Source organism: Amblyraja radiata, chromosome 3 (genome assembly GCF_010909765.2).
Source record: "Amblyraja radiata isolate CabotCenter1 chromosome 3, sAmbRad1.1.pri, whole genome shotgun sequence".
Classification (NCBI taxonomy): Eukaryota; Metazoa; Chordata; class Chondrichthyes; order Rajiformes; family Rajidae; genus Amblyraja; species Amblyraja radiata.
Window position 1 is genome coordinate 113,634,080 of NC_045958.1, and position 15,907 is coordinate 113,649,986.

Here is a 15,907-nt window from a genome sequence, read left to right on the forward strand (position 1 = left end):
CCGCACCATGTCCACACCAACCGCAGTGCTACCGAATGAACTAATCCCAGCTGCTTGCCCATGGTCCATGCCTCTCTGGTCCCTACCTGTTCCTGTGTCTGTCTAAATGCTTCTCAAACATTACTATCAATATTTGAGTCAAAGATCCTCCCACTGGGGACATAAGCATGTTGTGCCAGGCAACTCTCTGAGGACAGCTGACCCTTAGGGAGGAAGTGCGGGACCGCACAACTGTGAAGGTATTCTCCGCTGCCTATCTCTTCCCTCAGCATCCCAGCTGGGACTGGAAATGTACAACCTGCCTTTACCCCGCGACCGTGTGTCTGTAAGAGACACAAAGAATTGCATGAGAATTTGGGTGTCACGGTGTCACAGCGGTGGAGTTACAGCACCAGAGACCCGGGTGTGATCCAGACCATGGGTGCTTGTCTGTACGGAGTTTGTACATTCTCCCAGTGATCTGCGTGGGTTTCCTCCAGGATCTCCAATCTTCTCCCCCACTCCAAAGACGTGCAGGTTTGTAGGCTAATTGGCTTGGTATCATTGTAAATTGTCCCCAGTGTGTGTAGGATAGTATTAGCGTGCGGAGATCGCTGGTCGGCGTGGACTCGGTGGGCCAACGGGCCTGTTTCCGCACTGTGTCTCTAAACTCTAAACAAAATTAAACTAAAGAATTGAAGATTCTGGAATCTTGAGCAAAACTATCTTTTCAGTGAGTTGTGAGTCTGTGGAATTCTCTGCCTCAGAGGGTGGTGGGGGCAGGTTCTCTGGATACTTTCAAGAGAGAGCTAGACAGGGCTCTTAAAGATAGCGGAGTCAGGGGATTATGGGGAGAAGGCAGGAACGGGGTACTGATTGGGGATGATCAACCATGATCACATTGAACGGCGGTGCTGGCTCGAAGGGCCGAATGGCCTACTCTTTCCTGCACCTATAGTCTATTGTCTAAAACACAAAGTTCTGGAAGAACTCGGTGGGTCAGGCAGCATCTGTGGAGGGAATGGACAGATGACGTTTCAGATGTGAAGGGTCCCAACCTATATATTTCCTCCACAGATGCCCCCTGAACCACTGACATATTCCAGAACTTTGTGTTTTAAATCTATTATCTATTTCCCTAAATACATGTTGCAGGACCATATTCCCTCAGTGGCTCCATGTTTATCCAGGAATGGGCAGGCGAGGTTTCAGGTTGGGACCCTTCTTCAGACTAATTGTAGCAAGAATTGGGGAAGAAAGCTGGAAGATGAGGTGGGGGCGGGGCACAGTCTGGCAAATGATGGGTGGATACAGATTAGGGGGGGGGAAGGGGGTTCAATTGGCAGATGGGTGGAATAAGTGACAATGGAGTGTCAGAGAACGAGAGAAAAAATAAGTGAAATGTTAAACGAGAGGAAGAGATATTGGTAGAATGGGAAAGGGGGAGGGGAGTTAAGGGGGATAAAAAGGAAATGAAGGACTTGTAGATGAGATATGACTGTACATTGGAGGAGAAGCTTTCTTAGAGTCATGGAGTAATACAGCACGGAAACAGGCCCTTCAACCCAACTTGTCCACACCGGCCATCATGTCCCAACTACACTACTCCCACCAGACCCATACCTATCTAAACATGTCCTATCCATGTACCTTACTAACTGTTATGATAGTCCCTGCCTCACTAGCTCCTCTGGCAGCTAGTTCCATACACCCACCACCCTTTGTGTGAAAAAGTTACCCCTCAGATTCCTATTAGATCTTTTCCCCTTCACCTTAAGGCTACGTCCTCTGGTCCTCAAATCACCTACTCTGGGCTAGAGACTCTGTGCATCTACCCGTTCAATTCCTCTCATGATTACACCTCTGTACACCTCTATAAGGTCACCCCTCATCTTCCTGCGCTCCAAGGAATAGAGTCAACCTTTCCCTTTGGCTCAGATCCTCTAGTCCTGGAAAGATCTAGGTTCTTAGATCATCAACATTCTTAAGTTTACTTATGAAAATTGAGTCAAAAATAAGTGCTAAAACAAGCACAGAAAGCCTCCCCAAAAATTCACTTTGCAGGTTTTTTTTCAGAACGACCATGCAGAATATTGAAGTGATTTGCTTGAAGCAATCATTTGTTAACTACCATGAAGCGGCTTAATGAGCCACCTAAACAGCCCACGGTTAGAGTAAATTGGGAAATTATAATAATTACACTGACTTTAACATTCATTAATTTGATACGAAGCTCTTAAGTGCACAGGAGAATTTAAGCTGATATGAAAGATTCATGGAAGAACTGAAAAAATTAGCAATTTTTTATCTTCGGCAGTTCCGTTGGGTCTGCACCTTCTCCACTTTGCGGGCACGGCGCTGCCAGCATTTCTCCAGTTTTTCATATGTTCATACGTTATAGAAGCAGAATTGGGCCATTTGGCCCATCAAATCTGCTATACAATTCAATCATGGCTGATCTATCTTTCCCTCTCAACCCCATTCTTCTGCCTTCTCCCTATAACCCTTGACACCCGTACTAATCAATCTCCGCCTTAAAAAATATCCGTTGACTTGGCCTCCACAGCCGTCTGTGGCAATGATTTCCACAGATTCACCACCCTCTGATTAAAGAAATGTCTCCTCATCTCCTTTCTAAAGGTACGTCCTTTTGTTCTGAGGCTATGGCCTCTGGACCTAGACTCTCCCACTAGTGGAGACATCCTCTCCACATCCACTCTATCCAACCCTTTCACAATTCGGTAAGTTTTATTGAGTTCCCACTCATCCTTCTAAACTCCAGCGAGTACAGGCCCAGTGCCGTCAAACGCTCATTATATGTTAACCCATTCATTCCTGGGATCATTCTCATAGACCTCCGCTGGGCTCTATTCCAACGCTAGCACATCCTTCCTCAGATATGGGAACCAAACTGCTCATAATACTCACAATGTTGTCTAGTCTAAAGGCTCTGTGTTAAATCCCTGATGTTTATATTCTAGTCCTCTCTAAATAAATGTTAGCAGTGAGTTGTCCATAACTCTGAAGCATTATGGAGGACAGGAATCACTGCTGCTTTAAGGGGCAATGGGCCTGATGCTAAATTTGAAGTCTTGGTCTTCAAATGCTCTATTTCTCTGGTGACTGAAGGTTATACTGGTGTCCTATCTCCTACGATTGAAAGATGGTTTGCAAGGAGTCTGCACATTCTCCCTGTCACCATGTAGGCTCTCTGGTTTCTTCCCACATCCCAAAGACATGCTGGTTTGTAGGTTAGTCGGTCTCTAAATTTCTCCTAGTGTTCCCTGACTTTGAAAATGGCCAAACCTGGCGACTTTTGTATGCAGTCTCAGTGGGCTATATCTACACACCTTGTACTTAATCGGGGATTGCGTTTAGGTACAGTAGTAATTTACTGAATTGTATGCAAAAAATAATTTCCCTACACCTTGGTACTTGTGAGAATAAAGACCAATTAACCATTGACCATTGTGTCAGGAACAGATGAGAAACTGGGATGTCACAGCACTAGTGTGAATGGGTGATCAATGGTCAGCATGGACTTGATGAGCTGAAGATTGTTTGTTTTTTTTTAAATAACCTTTTTATTAGAGGCAGGTACATATCATATTAAAAACATTTCATGTATATCATTCCTACATTACTAATATTATCGATTGATATTAACTCTGCTTCTAGTATTTTTTTTAAATATAGATAGAAAATAAGAAAGAGAAATTTAAAAAAAAGGGAAAAGCATGATAAAGAAGAATGGAATAATTTACTATAAAATACAACATTGGAGATAAGTTTGTAAATTATAAAGTAAACTTTTCATCTAATACTTAATTTGAGTTTCAGTCAGGTTCCCGTGCCGAGCCAGCCTGCCCCTTCAAGTAGTCAATGAATGGAGACCATATTTCTGATAAAAAGTTCTTGTTTGTCCATTAAGACAAGTCTGATGCTTTCCAAATGTAAGGTCTCCGTCATTTCCACATTCCACATTTTAATTGTGGGGGTTATAGGACTTTTCCATTAATTTTAATATACATTTTTTCCCAGTTATTATACTATAGTCGATAAAGTTTCTTTGGGTTGTTGTGAGTGTTAGGCTTTGTTCTGATATTCCTAGTATTATTAGTTTTAAATCGGGATCCAATTGAGTGTTGACAACACTCGATATTATTCTAAAAAAGTTTGTCCAGAAGGTTTTGAGCTGAAGATTGGATGATGAACCATGCTATATCTCTAAAGCAAATGATGTAATTCTGCAGGTTTGGTCATGGATCTTGCATACTCCACTGGATGGTGGTGCGGTACGGTGCAGGTGGTGAGGAGAGGGGATGTTTGGTATCAGGCCAATCCTATATATTTTGGTGAAGGAGTCAACTTGACTTGACTTGACTTGATGTAACTTTGCGCTCGATGTCTAAACAAAGGTATTAACTGAACACTGTAAATCGATGACTATTGTGGGATGATATGGGTCAGAGACCCATATTAGAATGAATTCTTCCGTAGTTGATCCATGCTTAGTGGCAGTATTTTCATATGCCTCATAATTACTCAAAACTGCACTATCTCACCTGAAATAAAAGGTTTGATTGGACAGAAATTGTGAAAGCTGTTTCTAAAGTGTTCACCTTTCAAAGGTCGGAGCATCCTCCATGTCCTGTAGATACCCTCGACTGGCAGGAAAGTTGTTGAAGATGAGTAGCCGGTTGCCAAAATGGTTGCTGCAGCGACATTGCCTCACTTGACCTCAATGAGGACGAGGATTGGCTTTACAGTGAAACCATTATTGAGGATCATGGCTTCTATGATATTGTGTAGCCGAGATCGACTGGAAACTATTTTTTGTGGACAGCTGAATTTGAGAAGGATTTTCCATAATCCCTCATGGTTGATGGGTTGAAGGCTTCTAAGAGATCAATAAATACACAGTTATTGTAGATCCTCTACTTGTTGTCAGCATTTGTCACATAGTAAAGACCATTTCATCACTTAATGGACAATACCTGCACTCTGGGAGAAGGGAAGTGAGGAAGATGCTTGTGATAGCTTTCCATGTGGCAGAGAGTGTAGGAATATCTCTGTAATTACCAGTCAGACCTGGTTTATCATTTCAGACTATGGTATATCTGAGACCTCTTGGCACTCTCTCCTATTCTTATCGCACTCTACCCTATGTTTTAATATGTCAGCAGATATTTAATCTGTTAGAGGTCTCATGCTTAGAAAATATCAGCAATTTGTTAATGAGTATTTCTGTGTGGAATACTACCAATAAGTTCACATTTTGTGCAATAATTCTGAAAGGAAATTTTTACCATTTGAGTGTTGTTAAACAATAACGCAATATTCCACCACTCACCTATAGCTCCCAACTGCGCAAGCACGGCTGATGTTTTTAAAGCTTAAAATGCATGTAAAAAATAAGATCAATGTGAATGCATCTCATTCTCCCTCTTCAGTTCCTAATTCCCCTCCTCCATTATCCTCTGCTTTCTTCCCTCGCCCCCTCCCTCCTCTCTCTTCCCCCTCCCCTCCTCCATTACCTCGCCATCCCCCAGCACTCCTTCCCCTCCTCTTCGCCCTTCCTCTTCTTTTCTCTCCTCCTCCCCTCCCCTCCCCCACCCACTCCCTCACCTCACCTCTCCCTCCCTCTCCTTATCCCTACCTTCAGTCCCTACCTCCCAACTCCCCCCCTCCTCTACCTCTATCCCCCCTCCTCCACTCTCCCTCGTCACTTCCCCCACTTACCCCTCCTTCTCCCTCCCTACCCCTCTCCTTTCCCACTATCCCCCTGCTCCCCCACTCTTCACCCCTTCTATCCCAGCCAACACAATGAAAATATTTTTTTTTAAATTAAATTCTCTATGAAAATCGTGTTTTTTCTTCAAAATAACCTGAACACAATGCTAGCTGTTGATGAAAACGGAAGAATTTGATTAAAACTGAGTTTTTTGATTACTGTGATTTTTTTTGCATATGAGTTTTGGGATCCCATTGTTACGTCATTGTGATGTCGATCGCAGCTGGCGGGCAGGGCAAGTGGAAAAGTGGTTTGAAAAGCGATTTTTGTAAAGTTTAAAATGTCAATACCTTGTAAAATACGTATACCATCAATCTGAACAAAACTTGTTTCATTTACATCCTGTGAGTAAGGTGGGCCAAAAATTGTAGCGCTATCGTGTACCATTTTGGCGGGGTTTTGGGATCTCACGCGCATGCATACAAACAAACAAACAAAGAAGATGAGAGTTTTAGTAATACATACACATACAGATGGGCAATGTGTTCCCATTACTTTGTGCATTGACTTAAAAACTAGTAGCATCAGCCATTAACTCTTTAGTTTAGTTTAGTTTAGTTTAGCCTGGTTTAGTTTAGTTTAGTTCAGAGATACAGCATGGAAACAAGCCCTTTGGCACACCCAGTCCATGTTGACCATCGATCACCCGTTCACACTAGTTCTATGTTATCCCACTTATGCATCTACTCCCTACACACTAAGAGGCAATTTACAGAGGACAAATAACCTACAAATCTGTGTGTCTTTGGGATGCGGGAGGAAACCCTGGCACCCAAAGGAAACCCAGGCTGTCACAGGGAGAACATGCAAACTCCACACAGACATCATCCAGGGTCAATATCGAACGCAGGTCTCTGGCGTTGCGAGGGTGTAGCTCTACCAGCTGCGTCACTGTGCCTTTATTACCCTTGTCCTCTTCATCTCTCTACCCAGTAACCTATGAACCATCTGTCCTTCCACCACTTTACAAGTGGATCCAATGCTCATCACATCCTAGATTCAAAAACACTTTTTCTCAGCCTTTCCCCACTCTCAAAGGCCTCTTAAGAATCTACTTGTTTAGTTGTCTTGCTTTTGCCACTCCAGCCTCTGAAACCACTGTAATGTGACGTGCCCACCTTTCCCAAGCACTTTGACATGCTGTCACAAGAGATGCTGGAATCTGGAATTCTTAAAAAAACAGTTGACCATCCATTTTTCCTACACAGATTCTGCTTGACCTACTGAGTTCCCCCAGCATTTTGTTTTTTTTTGCTTGTTATGTTTTATTAGGTTGAGGATGGTTCATTAATTGAATTGGCCTGCACATAGATGCACTTGTTACAATTCATATATTGAAATAAATTATTCATGCCCAAAGTATATACAAATTACTTGAACTGCAGGGTACCTTGCCACTGAACTGAAGAAATATCGCACATATGAGGAATGACTCACGGAATTTATGCTTTCACATCAGACCAGTGCGAAAGGTTAAGAGAGCAGACTGCTCTAGTTATTGTGTTTAATACCGATTGCGGTATTTACGCTAGTCCCTTGGAGAGTGTTCCTGATAACGACAATGCCATTAACCAGATGGGGTGGAAGAAAGCACAAAGCCGCATTTTTCCCTCCTGAGTTCTCCTTCATTAATTCATCTCCTGTTTACAAGCACCAACTTGTCCATTATCTATGTTATATTTGATATAGAAATGGATCTAATAGCGGAAACCAACTAATGGTTAAAGTACTTATGTGACGGAAAAGCATTGATCAATGCATGTTGACTATTTAAGTCCCAAGGTGCTTGGTGCTTTTCCTTGTAGTTTAGTTTAGAGATACTGCATGGGAACTGGCCCTTGGGCCTGTTCGAAATGTGAGTGGAAACTGGAGCACCCGGAGAAAACCCATGTGTTCACAGGGAGAATGTACAAACTTCATACAGCCAGCACCCAGAGTTAGAATCAAACCCAGGTCTTTGGTGCGATAAGGCAGCAACTCTACCGCTGCGCCATTGTGCTGTTTATTCTTTCGAAACAAGTAGTTATGTTCTTGTAATTGCAAGATTTGCACAAAGCTCGATGATACTGCTTGGATACAACATGGAACAAGAGTCACGAGTCAATAGTCAAGAGTGTTTTATTGTCATATGTCCCAGACAGAACAATGAATTTCTTATTTGCTGCAGAACAACAGAATATGCAAACAAAGTATGATATGACAAATGAGAGAAAAATAAAAGCTCAGTGTGTGTATATATACACATACTCACAACATACCCATATCTATATGACTAAAAGTTTCATCTTGGCCACTTCCTGTCTGCGCTGTATATTGATTTTAGAAAAACCGCTACCATATATCGCTATGATTTTTTGCCATCTTACTTACAGTCCTCCTCCGTTGAGGCAGTCCCAAGGATTTTTCCGATCGGTGAAAAATAAAAAAGTTATGAATGTTTTTTTAAAAATCTTGAGATCAGCTGATTAATCCTCTCGCCAGTCAATCACCATGATGAAGGTAACGCCCCTTCCAGGGGGGCCAGGTGTATAAAGCCCAGATGGTATGACATTGCATTTGAATTTGATGGCCTGCACTCTGCTTGAAATGGTATGGCATTGCATTTGAATTTGGAGGCCTGCACCCTGCTTGAAATAGTATGGCATTGCATTTGAATTTGGTGGCCTGCACTCTGCTTGAAATGGTATGGCATTGCATTTGAATTTGGTGGCCTGCACTAGAATTTCAAGGAATACACGTGAGTGAACTGCCAGCCCACCAGCCGTGAGTCAATCAACTGCCAGCCCACCAGCCGTGAGTCAATCAACTGCCAGCCCACCAGCCGTGAGTCAATCATCTGACAGCCCACCAGCCGTGAATCAACTGCCAGCCCAACAGCCATGAGTCAGTCAACTGCCAGCCCACCAGCCGTGAGTGAATGAATTACCAGCCCTGAGTGACTGAACTGCCAGCCCACCAGCCCTGAGTAAGTGAGCTGCCAGCCCACCAGCCCACCAGCCCTAAGTGACTGAGCTGCCAGCCCTGATTGACTGGCCTGATTGGCTGAGCTGCCAGCCTACCAGGCCACACAGCACTCCGAAGCTCCACAAGGCATCACCCCACTCCGCGATGGTACCTCAGTGCTGAAGCTGCAGCTCGAAGCTCTGGCTGGTCTCCAGTAGGAAAGGCAGCACCAATCCAAATGGTAGGCCATGAGGAGTGGGCGAAGACGCGGCTCGGAGGAAGGACGCATACTCGCCCAGGTAGGGACTGGAAAAAACGTTTTCCCCCCCCCCCCCCCCCCCCCCCCCATCCCCCACATAAAAAAAATTAAAGAAGGATGAAAAACAAACAGCTGCAGGCGAGGCTGCCACACAGCATTAATTTTCTCAAAAAGATTATATCATCTTAGTCCTGATCAAGAGGAAAGGATATTAATTTGAATTTTAATCGCATTGCAAGGATCCTTTCTACATCATTTGATGAAAAACATTTTCATTGACAAAATACTTCTATCCAAGTGACTGCATTCATCAAAAGCTTCACACGTAGTGACAATGGGGACATTGCCAAATGGATTGTGAGGATGTGATTAAAGTTAATTACCTCCATCGAAAATAGAACATTGTTATTGATTGTTGGAGCAATGCTTGATATCTCTTTGTCACAAGTGCATTTGAATTTTTTTTTCGTATCATTAACTGAGGAATATTTTACTGCTGGTATCTGTTATCTCTTTAGAAATTATTGAACATCATTTTGCAGTTATAGACATACAAAATGAAGAATCAATCTATTTTGGACATATGTCTTTGCCTTTTCCACAGTTTCTGGGTTAAAATATATGCCATCATTTAATATAATAGCTGCGCGAGACATTAAAAAAATGGTCAAATCCACGACATAATAACATCGATCAATAACGTTATCAATAAAAGTAACAGACATATCGACTGAAGGATATAATGGTGCGGTCTCATTCCTGGTTTGGCTTTCATTTTGCAAAGGTTTATAGTTGATAATTTGTCGAACCAAAAAATGGCAGCTGGTGTAAAAAACTCACCAAGATTTCCCCTCTTTTGTCAAAACTGCACAATTCAAAGTAACTAATAAAAATCTAACAAAAAGAGGAGCTAGAAATCTGAAGGAGAAACAGAGATTGCTGGAGACATTCACCGGGTCAGGCCACGCAGCATCTGTGGAAAGAGATATGTTTAACGTTCTGTCTATATCCTAACATGAATGCATGGCCACTTCTGTTGCATGTCATCCACCTAATGTATTTCCTTTCTCTGTTTTCACAGACTGACCTGGGAGAAAAGTCTCACATCTCTTTTGTTCATTTCCTCCTTCCACTATCCTCATTAACTCATCAACTGGGTTACCTCTACAACTGATCTCCGAGGCTAGTCTGTCTTCACCCTATCGGTAATGTTTTTTGCTCTATTCATCTATCTTCCACCCTGCAACATAGTGAACTTGCCTCTCATTCCCAGTTCTGATGAAGGGTTTTCAATCTGAAACATTAACTGTATTTTTTTTTAATTAAAAAAAAAATATATATATATTTATTAGAAGTAATGTACATTACAGCGATATAACCCAAAAATAACATAATACATTTCCTGTACCACTTCTTATTTTAAACTTTAAAAAGAAGGAAAGTAGAGAGAGTTAGATAGGATAGTAAGTGCGTGAAAGAGTGATCGAGAGAGATCCGTAGAAACGTAAAACCTGAAGAGGCGATAAAAAGAAAATCAAAGAAAAAAAAGGGAGAAAAATAGAGAACAAAAGATATAAGAAAGTAAAATAAGATAAAAGGGATATACCTACTTCGTATCTTTACACACCCCTCACCAGGTCCTGAAACCATTTATTTTCAAAGTTATGTTGCACCCTACACTTGTAATAAGTCGATAAATGGAGACCAAATCTTTTGGAAATGGTCTGCTTTGCCTGCTAGGAGGAATCTCATGTCTTCCAGGTGTAACATTTCGGACATATTTGAAATCCACATTTTTATCGTTGGTGTGGGAGCGTTTTTCCAGAATTTAAGTATAAGTTTTTTTGCCGTTATTAAGCCGTAATTAAGAAAGCTCTTTTGGAACGAAGTCAGCTCATAGCTGGCTTCCAATGTTCCAAAAATAATTAATTCTGCGTTCGGTTTCAGTTTTATTTTAAATAATTTTGTAAAGATTTCAAAGATTTAATTCCAAAATTTTTGGATTTTTATACAAAAAACAAAGGAGTGTGCTATAGTTGCTTCTTGAGATAGACATTTATCACAGATGGGGGAGACATTTGGAAAAAGTTTACATTTTAGTTTTGAGTAATATAGTCTATGTATATAAGTTTTAAATTGGATTAGAATATGTCTTACATTAATCGAGCGTTTGTGCACATATAACAAGTGTTTATCCCACCTCTCTTTCGAAATTTTTATAGCCAGTTCTTGTTCCCAATCTCTTCTAATTCTATCAGATGATGGTATTTCTATATTCAGGATGGTATTATACAAGTATGATATTAAATTAGTTGATTCCGCCTTTATATTCATTGCTTCGTCTAATAGGTCTGGAGACATAGAAACATAGAAACATAGAAAATAGGTGCAGGAGTAGGCCATTCGGCCCTTCGAGCCTGCACCGCCATTCGATATGATCATGGCTGATCATCCAACTCAGTATCCAATCCCTGCCTTCTCTCCATACCCCCTGATCCCTTTAGCCACAAGTGCCACATCTAACTCCCTCTTAAATATAGCTAATGGACTGGCCTCAACTACCTTCTGTGGCAGAGAATTCCACAGATTCACCACTCTCTGTGTAAAAAATGATTTTCTCATCTCGGTCGTAAAATACTTCCCTCTTATCATTAAACTGTGACCCCTAGTTCTGGACTTCCCCAACATCGGGAATAATCTTCCTGCATCTAGCCTGTCCAACCCCTTAAGTATTTTGTAAGTTTCTATAAAATCCCCCCTCAATCTTCTGAATTCCAGCGTGTACAAGCCGAGTCTATCCAGTCTTTCTTCATATGAAAGTCCTGACATCCCAGGAATCAGTCTGGTGAACCTTCTCTGTACTCCCTCTATGGCAAGAATGTCTTTCCTCAGATTAGGAGACCAAAACTGTACGCAATACAGTTGAGACAAATTATGATATTCTTGTGTATATTTTTTCAAATAGTCACTGATTTGAAAATATTTAAAATATTGATTATTTCTCAAATTGTATTTAAGTTGTAGTTGTTGGAATGATAAAGAATTTACATTTTCGTACATGTCTCCAAACGTTTTAATTCCTATTCTTTCCCAGTATGTAAACGATTTATCTATAATAGATGGTTTAAATGACGGATTATTAACTATTGGAGAATGAAGTGATAGGTTTCTTAATTTTAAGGTTAATTGAATTGAATTGAATTGAATACCTTTATTGTCATTCAGACCTTACGGTCTGAACGAAATTTCGTGCCTGCAGTCATACATACAATCATACAATAATAAACAACAATAAACACAAATTAATACCACCACAGTGTATCCTCCAAGCACCTCATCACTGTGGTGGAGGCAAAAATCTTAGGGTTACTGTCTCTTCCCTCCTCTTCTCCCTCTGCCCTGAGGCGATTCCCCACCGGGCGATGGTACAAACAGTCCCGCGGCTCACCGAACCCCGCAAACGGGCCGGTTCAAACACCGCGGCCCGGGGGTGGTCGAAGCTGCTGCCCTCCAGTCCAGCACACGCAGCCGCTGGCCCGCGGCTGAACCCCGGACTCAGGTCACTGCCGCCAGAACGCCGTCCCAGCCACCGGAGCACCGTTCCAGCCCCGAGCCGGATCGCCCTCATGTGAGTACCGTTCTCCCTTGGGCTGGGCCACTCCGACGGGAGTGCCGTTCTCCCTCGGGCTGGGCCACTCCGACGGGAGTGCCGTTCTCCCTTGGGCTGGGCTCTCACGGGAGAGTCTCTCAGCCCCTCGCCAGGCCGCTCTCACGAGAGCGCAGTTCCAGCCCCGGGCTGGGCCACCCTCACGGGAGCGAGCTCAGGGCGAGTCCTGTCAGCTGCCTCCAGAGTCCCGAGGTCGCCAGCTCCGCCATTAGGCCTCAGCGTAGACGGAGGCAGAGAAGGGGGATACGACAAAAAGGTCGTATTCCCCCGAAGGGAGAGTCAACAAGCCCCGTTTCACCCCCACCCCCCCCCCCCCACCCCACATATACACAACCTAAAAAACAAAAACGTAACTAGACAAAACGAAAAAAAACAACACAAAAAAGTAAAAGACAAACGGACTGCAGGCGAGCCGCAGCCGTTTCCAGCGCCGCCACTTCCGGATTTTATTTGTTTCCAAATTCTAATTGTACTATGAATAATTGGATTTTTATTGTATTTTGTATTATTCAATTTCTTTTTAGATGACCCATCTAAGCTAGTCTCATTTGCCTGCTTTCGGTCCATATTCCTCTAAACCTTTCCTCTCCGTGTAGGATTAAATAATCTCTCTCTGGGCCATGAGCTACCAAGTGAGCAATGTTGCCCCATCAAAAGGCAGTAGCCAAATAGCACTGGTCCACAACTAACTTCTTTTGGATACAATTGGGATCCAATGGGTGGATTCCAGTCTCCGGCCATTGTGCCAAAGCCTCTGGTTAAGCCAAAATACTATTGTATCCTGTTGGATCTCCAAACCCCTAAGATCTTCTCCACAGTTCCTGCTTGACGGTTTAGTCCGTTGTTCCCTTGGTAGAAAAGCTAAGTTGACATGCCCAAAAATATACAGGTATCTTGATAAACATCACCCCCTTTGATCTGTGTTTTCACACCTTATCCTTCCATATCTCTGGCTCCCTCTCCCATGACTCTCTGTCCGAAGAAGGGTCTCGACCCGAAACATCACCCATTCCTTCTCTCCAGAGATGCTGCCGGTCCCGCTGAGTTACTCCATCTTTTTGTGTCTATCTTCGGTGAAATTTGGTATGTGATTAACCTGTGCCTCTTTCACCTGGTTCAGGAAAAGTATCCAATTTGGACTTCTTATCTATTACCAATGCGGACCATGTTTTTCTTTTACTTAAATGGTTCAATGTTCAATGATGTTTTATTTGTCTCGTATGTAACTGCACAGTGAGGTTATTTTTGCATATATTACACATGCAGGCACCGCCATGTTTTGGCACCATTTCCAGTCCAAAGTCCGTTCAGCCTGCGTGCTCGGTCTGCTGGAGCAGTTCCCGTGAACCAACGTCCCTCTCCTCGCCCGGCCATCTTTGTATCCTGAGGGCGCCTTCTGCAGCTGACCTTGCAGGATGCGTTGGAGGCGTTACCCCGGTTCACGCTCCAACCGGCCCTTAGTCCTCGCATCCGACTTATCGCCACAGATGGGGGATCATTTCATGACTGGCTATCACTAGTTGAATTGGCCTGCACTACTCAAAACGAGGCTGCATCTTGATCGGCATGGACGAGTCGGGCTAAAGGGTTGTTTCCATGTGAGCCTATGACACTGTGACCCTATATCGAGTCTCATTTACAGCACCATCTGTGGAAAGAGAAACTGAACGAATCAAAGGGATTCTCACCTCATCATACACTCACCCACCAACAAACTTGATCAGGTTTACGTTTAGGTTTATTATTGTCATGTGAGCCAAGCTTTTGTGAAAAGCTTTATTTTGCATACTATCCACTCAAATCAGGTAATACTATACATTATTGCAATCAATTCAAACTCAAGTACAATAGGTAGAGCATAAAGAAGATGCCGAATATTGTTCTCAGCGTTGTAGCGTCTCAGTTTCATAGACAAAGTCCTTTGTCCGCAATGGGGGAGAGGTGAATCGAATAGTACCCTAGTTCGGCTTGTACACGCTAGAATTTAGAAGATTGAGAGGGGATCTTATAGAAACTTACAAAATTCTTAAGTTGTTGGACAGGCTAGATGCAGGAAGATTATTCCCGATGTTGGGGAAGTCCAGAACAAGGGGACACAGTTTAAGGATAAGGGGGAAGTCTTTTAGGACCGAGATGAGGAAAACATTTTTCACACAGAGAGTGGTGAATCTGTGGAATTCTCTGCCACAGAAGGTAGTTGAGGCCAGTTCATTGGCTATATTTAAGAGGGAGTTAGATGTGGCCCTTGTAGCTAAAGGGATCAGGGGGTATGGAGAGAAGGCAGGTATGGGATATTGATTTGGATGATCAGCCAATGGCGGTGCAGGCTCGAAGGGCCGAATGGCCTACTCCAGCACCTATTTTCTATGTTTCTATGTTTATGGAAGCACCGTTCCAAAAGGTTGATCACAGAGGAGAAGAAACTGGTCTACACCTGTCATCTTTTAGATCTGCTTCAAGTGTGTGAGTCTGGTGGTGCGCGCTTTCATGCTTTTGTACCTTTTGCCCAAGGAGAGCAGGGAGAAGAAGTATGATCGAGGCGGGACAGGTCTTTGATGATGTTGGCTGCTTTTCTGAGGCAGGTATTTAGACTCAGTGGTGGGGAGTCTGATCTGTGTGATGGACTAAATAGATGTCTGATATTGTACTTAGTCCCACTGTATGCCTGACACCCACATCACACAACTTCTACACACTGCCACTATTCAGCCAGGAAACATAGAAACATAGAAAATAGGTGCAGGAGTAGGCCATTCGGCCCTTCGAGCCTGCACCGCCATTCAATATGATCATGGCTGATCATCCAACTCAGTATCCTGTACCTGCCTTCTCTCCATACCCCCTGATCCCTTTAGCCACAAGGGCCACATCTAACTCCCTCTTAAATATAGCCAATGAACTGGCCTCAACTACCTTCTGTGGCAGAGAATTCCACAGATTCACCACTCTCTGTGTGAAAAATGTTTTTCTCATCTCGGTCCTAAAAGATTTCCCCCTTATCCTTAAACTGTGACCCCTTGTTCTGGACTTCCCCAACATCGGGAACAATCTTCCTGCATCTAGCCTGTCCAACCCCTTAAGAATTTTGTAAGTTTCTATAAGATCCCCCCTCAGTCTTCTAAGCGCATTCAAGAGAGAAGCGCTTCATCAAATGCCTTGCATGACTCTCATTGACAGCAAGGTTGAAAGATCATCAAACAATCCAGAGAATATGATAGTCATTGGATTTGAACACATCAGTAGGGTCACCTGGTGAGATTACACT